Source organism: Bombus affinis, unplaced genomic scaffold (assembly GCF_024516045.1).
Source record: "Bombus affinis isolate iyBomAffi1 unplaced genomic scaffold, iyBomAffi1.2 ctg00000810.1, whole genome shotgun sequence".
In the NCBI taxonomy this organism is placed as follows: Eukaryota; Metazoa; Arthropoda; class Insecta; order Hymenoptera; family Apidae; genus Bombus; species Bombus affinis.
The window spans coordinates 8,014-15,262 of record NW_026109370.1 but is presented as its reverse complement, the minus strand read 5'-3'; the positions used below and the strand labels follow the sequence as shown (position 1 = coordinate 15,262).

The window sequence follows — 7,249 nt, the reverse complement described above, 5'->3', positions numbered from 1 at the left end:
CATTGGCTTCCCGCGTGCGCCATCGCGTCGTCTATGAAGATACGAAGACAAACAGACATGAGCATCCTGTCCAACTACTTACACCTCACACCAAGTCGAACATAATTTACAGTACGTTCGTCTGTTGATTTATGATTTAAATTACCCGTGAGAGAGTACATTCGAAGACACTTAACGGAAAGAGACGTCCTGTAGCGGAAGTTCGCCATATCTCTTCACCATGAATTTCCCCGTACTTTGAAGAATAAAATGTAAATGACTAATTGAGAAAATGAAACAAGTTCCGAGCACGTGTCTTGAGTAAATAGAATTTCGAAAAAAAAATAAAAGTAAAAAGATATTCAATTCTTTGACGATTCTCCTAACGAAGTATGAGATTTTCAATTGTTGGCGTCGATAAAAAAAAATGGAACTAAATTGCAACTTACAGTTACATGTTGATGTCGCATGACAAACTTCCTTTTATAGAGTTGATGTTGCAATATGAATTTCGACGGTTGTTTCAAGTTTATTTGTAGACATTGGCAAAATGAAGTAAGTAGATGCTGTTTAGTGTAGGAAAAAGCAGATGTTTAGTGCAGATGGAACAGGAACTGCTAGATAATGTGGAAAGAAATATTCTAAAAAGTTCGAAATGATGCATGATATTTTAGATAAATATTTAAGTATATATGGAAATATATGTATTTTGATATGATAAAAGGTTTGTTGTGTATTACTGCATTATCGTATGAAGAATTTTTTGTCTTCACTACGATGATTAGAAAAATATGTAAAACGTATCCAACATAATTAAACAATTGGAAGCTTATAAAATAATATAAAAATAAATAAGAAGTGATATAGGTAGAAACAACATATATAAATACTGCTATCTTTTAAAATACTTGCAGTACAAAAATATGCTGAAACACGATATAATAAAAAATACTTTACTCTTCGATACAAAAGTAAAAATAAAAGAATGTAATTTTGCGTTTATGTACATCACTTTTCACAGCTCATTGTCCTTTTATTTACACCATCAATCGTTTCTTTCACCCAAGCACCAATTATTCACAATTATTGTTACGATATTTAGGAATATCAATGGAACTGCAACAAACAACATATTTGTGTTATATTTAAATTTATTATCAAACGAATTAAAATAATTTGTATGTAATTACTTCATGCCACCGTTCGTATGGACCTAATAAGGTTCAAAATTTGTGACTTTACTGTAGGAGGTTCTCCGAAGCCTTGAACATTTTGCCACGACGCCCAACCAACTGTAACAATGTTTAAACAAAAATTAAGTAATATATTCCAACATACAAGTAAAAACATATACATATGATTTATATATTTTTCATACTACGCGATATATGTAAATACAATAAATAACATAACCTACAAATTCTTCATTTCTATGCAGGGGAAAAGTTCAGTATAAAAGAATAATACAAACAAAAATATGATGATATTGTGTACCTTTTGCAAGAAATCTTTCTTCGTTTAAATCGCAGATCGCATTCAAACACAACACAGTCGCTTCAAAAAGTGTCCAAAGTGTAAACGCCACATTATATCGATATGATGAATGATAACATTGAGAATATCACGCAGCGCCACTATCGTAGGGAAAGGTAAAACAGCTTCATACGCATCAAACAATCAATTTGTATTGATTAGGAACCGTCCTGCCATCTTCCGTGTTCAGATGGAAACTAGCAATTAAGAAAGTGGCGTTATGCGGGAAATTTGAATTAAAATTTATTTTTACTATGTCAAAATATATTTAGAGTAATCTCGAGCGATTTAAATATCGCTCGAGATTCCAAAAATAAGATAATCTTGGATTTCATCGATAACGTTTTACAAATGCTTGCAAAAATAGTACTATATGGAAACTAAGAGCCTTAAAACGATATTCGAAAGAATCGGTAGACTTTACAAGTAACTTAACAACGCGATAATACAACGGATGGTTGGGAGCATTATTCTATTTATAATAATTGAACGACAAAGCGCACCTTCTTGGCACTAACGCTTTTGGAACAGGAGTACGAGTGTTTCTAGACGATTCGACGCTCTCTTCTCAATTGAGTTACGTTAACGATTCATGTGTGCCGATTTAGTTATAGAACTTAGAGTTCATTTCATGCTACCCTCGATCGTTCATGACCTCTATCATCATTTTATCACGCGCCGTTCGAGGCACACGTTTATCACGTGTAAGGAAATTCGTGGATTTTAATATTCTGATATCGTTTTGCGTATGCAAAGAAAAGTCGGAATCTTCCATATCGTGATGAAAGTCACGGACGTATTTGACGTGTGCAAAAATCTTTCTTGTTTGTAGACGATAAGTATTCAGCAAAAGCTATGCTAACTCACAGCCTCGAACAAGTGTTGTATTACTGCAAAAAATTGCAACACAGACTAAACTCGCGTCGGCGGAAAGTATGCGTGAATCACGTGTACCAAATGTCACGTTTATGCAACTGTAGAAAATATTGCATTATACTAGGTTTAAAAAAAAGTTTGAGACAAAACTATCATTAATTTCAGGAAAAATTTCCAACCTGTACAATGCACGTTTTATTTGGCAACAAGACAATATAGGAAAATTGTTCCAAAGCCAATGTTTCCTCGACTAATTTAGATCTTCCACGAATTCATTCAAATCATTCATCATCCCCTAACAGATAATAATATTCTTCATATACAACGATAACGACTGCCTTAATTTTAGCTATCTATATAAATCACAAGATACTCTGATTCATTTCTCCGATAATTACGCAAATCGTATGATTACAGATCTTCTGTCACATAAAAATGTGTACTTTTCAATAAACTAGACGCAGCAATAAACATACATTATAATCAAACTTAGAGAATCAATACTAAGAAATCGTATGATTCAAATCCACATCAGTGTGCGAACTATTTCCATAATTTATGCCGTATTAGACTGTACCTGCTGCAATTTCACAGGGTAATAACGCGTTACCATTCACCGACTGAATTAAATGACGCTGAATGTGAAGTACACGAGTCTGACCGCTCATGTTCGCTAAATATCATCGGAGAAATAGAAGAAACAAACGTGGACTTTGGTCGGTTAACGAACGAAGAAAAATGAGAAGGTCGATTTGTGAACGTTAGATACCGATCAAAGCAAATATTATTTCAATCGTCGCATAATTGCAAAAGAAATGATATTCAAAGCTTGCATCTTTTCATCCAAGTAGATTGTAAATAATTATCATTTGTTATTGCAATCCTGTTTTCAGTCCGAATCATGTATTATCTAATCTATTGCCTGCAATAAATAATACTTGGGTGACGTCGAAACTGTTACCCAGGAAGCAAGAGTAAAATGCTTAAGCCGTGCAATTATGAATTACGTGATACGTTACGGTAACAATTTATGAGGCATAAGGTCCAATGATGGAACGAGAGGAAAGAATGATTCTGGTATCAGTTCGTGTGAACTGAAGGCGTGTACAATTGTACACTTAAGAACGAAATTCTATGTTGTCATCGTTTCAAGAATTAATACGTTAATGGTCCAAATTAGACTAGTTTTTATAATACAATGTCTAAGTAATGTCTATAATAATGTCTAAGTAAAGCGATTATAGTTAATCGACCAAAATAAACGTAAAGAGCACTATAACGGTGATTCGAATTTGGTGGAACGTAGCTCGCGTCTGTCGAAATTATAGTTTAGACATTGTACGATGTTATATAATAAAGATTCTACCAGATTCCTCCATGACCGCTGTTGATATTTTCACGCAGATTTGTAAAATATTATGTAAAAAGTCGCATTGTCTAAGGTTGCAGTGGCCCAGTAAATATCGACGTTTTGTCCTCAAACGTAAATACATTCGACGTGTCCCCAATATGATTGCTGTATACTAGTAGTGGGGTAAGCGAATCGTTGATTGGCCAGTTTCAACAGAGGGAGCCTACCAGGTCCGGATCGATGTTGCTAAAAGCTGCAGCAAATGGGGGAATATCAGTCGCTAGTACCACCTCGATCTGACTAGAGACGACCGTTTTCACTTCACAATTTTACTTCGTTTTCACTTTGACTTTTAAACACTTTCGTATAACTTCAGTTACAGAACGTTAGGCGGATTTGCACGCAACATACAGTGAACAAAACATCAACAAACGCAGAGATTAGAATCAGACAATAGAGAGTCGGCAGTTATATTCGAAGGTCTTTGGTGGATAAAATTAATCTGGTAAACCGGTTGTACGAGAACTGATTCTGCAGAGGCAACTCCACAGATTGTCCGTGTGAAACCACGTTGTCGTGAGCGGTAAAGGGAGAGAAAAGGAGCTAAAAAGGGTAAGGAATACCTTACATATAAATATACATAACCAAAGCAGAGTTGAAGTGGTGGCGAGAAGGGAACACCAGTGTGCTGGAAAACGGTGAGGCAGCACCGTGACTATGTAAACTACTAGGATATACTTGTGGCAGCGCGTGCGCAGAGTCGGGCAACGTCTGTATCGACAATATTTATAAAGGTACATCGTAACGTGATAGATAGATCGTCGACGATCAAACAATCAAGTGAATCGAGGGTAAAAGAAGATTTAACCAAAGAAGAGGACAAAATCGGAGAACTGGGCTTTTCTTCGAGCATAGGCAAAGAAGCACGCAAACTGGCTCCAGAGGTGAGGATCAAGCAAATTGGAATGAGGGAGGACCTGTTGTCCATAATACGGCACACAAGTAGCGATCATTTTTCGGAAGGACTCTAGTCGAAGATTGAGCAGCAAAACGGGTAAAAAGGAGACTAGCAATAGACCACTGTTTCCGAGTATTTTATACAAATAGAGGGCTCTTGTTTGCTGGATATTTCAAGCAAAAGCGTTACCAGGATCACTTTCATTCTCTTCCTGTAATTATCGACTTCTCGACTGGTCTACCTGATGACTTGTGTTTTCCTGAAGGGAAACCAAAGACCCCAATTTGAATAGTTCACCGTCGGGTTATGCCCTGGGTTGCCGCTTGTCTCGACCTGTTGGCGGCACCGATTCTGGGTTACTGTCTGGCCGTGAGGAAACTTGCACTGCAAGCCGGCTTTTTCCAAGAAGAAACGAACAAATCGATCGTAACACAAGCGGTGAACGCGATCAATACGTCGACTATACAAAAGGAGACTGCGCCGTGCGCTGATACGATGGCACCAAGCGTCGAAGAACAGCGCCAAGGTAAATCGATTAAATGGAACACTAGTAATATGAGTTTCATCTAATTGATATTATTTACTCGTACAATCACAACATGTTCGATATATTCGATAGGTGACGATGTTATTGAATAGCAATTCAATCGGTAATCAGGTTGCGAAACATTCGATGGGAAACGTTATTTATTTCTTATCTATCGAAAACGAAAGCATCGGATTACTGTGCGTTATGCAATGCAACAGTCGTCATAAAAAATTGCATGGAAATGCAATATGCAAACGAAATTAAAAAATGCCACCTGCGGAAATACCGGATGAAATAATGGCTTTTTTCATCGTTTGTTTTTCTCATTGAAACGCATTACGCTTTTTCGCTCGTTCTCTTTGAATTTCTCGATTCGTGTCAGCTAGATCTTTAGCTATTACACCGAAATTACCACGAAACCAGGCCACGGTTTCACGAATCTGTGATCTCCACTTGTAATAGGAGTGGTGACTATAAATAAAACACGATTTAAATAGATATCCGTGTCGTATGTTCGAAACGCGTGCGACGAATGAAAATTCAGCATGTAACAAATAACTTAAAATTGATAAACTTGTTGTTTTCATTCAGAGCACGGTGGTTTCTTATCAAAAGTTTCGTTTCTTTTTTCTATATCTCAGTAACTAAACGATCGTACCAGGTCCCACGAGTATCTCATCTTATCAAACTCAAGTGCTTTCGAATTTTATAAAGCTTCAATAATTTAAGCTCCTCTCTATCGTAAAATTCTGACAAGAGTTTTCGAGTACGATGAGTTCCAGAAATTATTTTGTTTTATCTAGTTCAAGTAGCTGTCAGTTCAATTTTTCTTTTTCCTTTTTTTTTTTTTTTTTAACGAAATTCTTTGGCAAATTTGGTGAAATGCGATGTAGTGGTAGCTGACGTTACAGCGCATGTTCCAATGCAACAAAATGGTTTTCTCCACAAGACCGATTATTGATTTTCTGCCACTGAGCTTGTTCTTATCCTGCGCATGACAGCATATGGAAATGACCGTGATGAATCTTCGCGAAGACGTAACGCAATTTTCATAATTAATTACTGTATTCTGACGTTACAAATTTCATTGCCATTTGTTCATAGATAAATAAATATTATCGACACGATATTCCATGGAATAATTTAGTATTCACGCATACGTTGGTAGCCGTAGCGTGGCGAGAGTACATGCGTTGTTACAATTCAACGCTTGAATAATAAATCGAGTGACGACACGTTTCAGGTCAACGTACCAACGGTTAAAGCTGGTTTCATGGGGATTCTCGATAGGTGATAGTACATCGTTCGGTATACGCGAATGATCGGTATTGATCGTGTATCGCGTGCAACAGTTTGGTAAATACGACACTCGAAGCTGCACTTTGAATTATAAAACAATATACATACATCGGTATATAATCCGATTGTTTGGGTTGAAAAACTTCCGTTTTCAATACGTTTTATTTTTCAAAGCGAAACGTGCGATTCGTTTGTATAGTCTATAAACGTGCATCGAAGCTCTTTTATCCACGGATCAAGGGGTCTAATTCGTAATTATTTTGTTGACACGCGTTAAGTCGAGAAAAACAGACACGCAAATAAAAATGAAGACAGATATCGCGAACGACGAAATCGTTTCGTGGCGTACGTGCTTTTGCTTATGGTAAAAAATCTACTCAGAGATTCGTTAAATTAGTCCAAATGTAATGACCTTTATCGCTTTTCGACCTTCGATTATTAGGCACAAGGGCATGCCGATTCGAAACAACACGCGATAACGCATATTTCTATCGCCATGTCGAATTTCGTGAACTCAGACAATTCGATAATTCTTACTCCATTTCAATTTTTTATATTGTAAACAACGAGTTAATTATAACGTTACAGACAGGTCGTCGTACGTATTTTCGTACTTGAACTTTAATCCTGTTTTGTACTTTCATTCTATACACCGCAATATATTGCGTACGATTACATATCGATTACGAACGACTACACGATATATTACATAAATTATCGCATG

At 36.5% G+C, this 7,249-nt stretch overlaps 1 long non-coding RNA gene across 1 annotated transcript; it reads right to left on the bottom strand.

Annotated features, from left to right (window-relative positions):
• Positions 1 to 970: 970 nt before the first annotated feature.
• Positions 971 to 4,749, bottom strand: LOC126928294 (uncharacterized). The gene is made up of 4 exons (XR_007716502.1): positions 3,755 to 4,749; positions 1,474 to 1,709; positions 1,170 to 1,271; positions 971 to 1,095 (listed from the first exon to the last, which is right to left on the bottom strand). It is a non-coding gene; the product is annotated as an uncharacterized LOC126928294 (long non-coding RNA).
• Positions 4,750 to 7,249: the final 2,500 nt, after the last annotated feature.